The following is a 1,090-nucleotide window of genomic DNA, read 5'->3' on the forward strand; positions in this document are numbered from 1 at the left end:
TAGTGGAGCGTGACCGTGCTCACACCCTGATTTCAGCTAGGTGATGTGGAGTTTTTGCCCTCCCAATGACATGGGAGAAATTTCTGTTGCTTAAAGCCACCAAGTTTGGGGTGATTTGTTACAGCAGCCACAGAAAACCAAAAGCAAAGATCTTGCCCATCTTTTGTTAAGTTGGCTTCTCTGTTTTTTGTTGTCCTGGTGGATAGGGGTAATCAGTCTCAGAAACCCAGAGGGCTGTTGGTTCTACACGGTCCTATAGGGTCACGCCCACTCAGAATCGACTCGATGGGAGGGACTGTGGTTTCCTTATAAACACTATGTGAGTTTCAAATGATATTTTGCAGATTTTTGTGGCTGGTATAAAAAATGTATTTTGCCCACTGAGTTTTTGCTGCAACGTTGCTGACCCCACTTATTAATTCTGCTGCACGTTAACCCTGTGCACACAGTCGTCTTACGGGCGAATAAGAACAGGCTTGTTTCTTCTTGGCCACGGTGGCTGCAACCATTACGCTTGGCTCAAACATCACCATGGCCCCGAGGAATGCCCAGGACCTGGCAGTGTTTCCCTGGGGTCCCTCATGAGCTGCAAAACTCAACCACAATCCTCACAAAAACAAGACTGCCTTACGACGCCGTCCGGGTCATCCTGTACAGTTTGACTAGAAACGGTCACGGCAAACGTCCTTGTTCTGCTCTTGATCTCTGAGGAAACGCTTGCACCCTTTTGGCATTAGGACCCGCATTTTGTGACTCCTCTCTCTCAGGTCGAGGGGGTGGTTTTTCTAGTGATTATCTAAAAGGTGTTCTCTTTGTATTGATCGAGATAACTGTCTGATGGACTTCCTTTGCCTCCCTGGTCTCCCTGGGATAAACTGCACTTGACCAGTTTAGATGGTCCATTGTCCCCTAAGAGTTGCTCTAGTGGGGGATGGGCAACGTTTTGGTTATTCAGTCCCAACACTTTATTCCCTTGACTCAATAAGGTAACAGTCGTTTCTTCATTGCCAGACATGTGGTTTCTGTGATTTGACTTCACTATCTATGATGGCCACAGAGCAGGCTCTGAATGACTTTCATCTTTAGTTCT

The sequence above is a fragment of the Echinops telfairi genome, unplaced genomic scaffold, assembly GCF_000313985.2.
Source record: "Echinops telfairi isolate 266 unplaced genomic scaffold, ASM31398v2 ScPeMD7_2573;HRSCAF=3158, whole genome shotgun sequence".
In the NCBI taxonomy this organism is placed as follows: domain Eukaryota; kingdom Metazoa; phylum Chordata; class Mammalia; order Afrosoricida; family Tenrecidae; genus Echinops; species Echinops telfairi.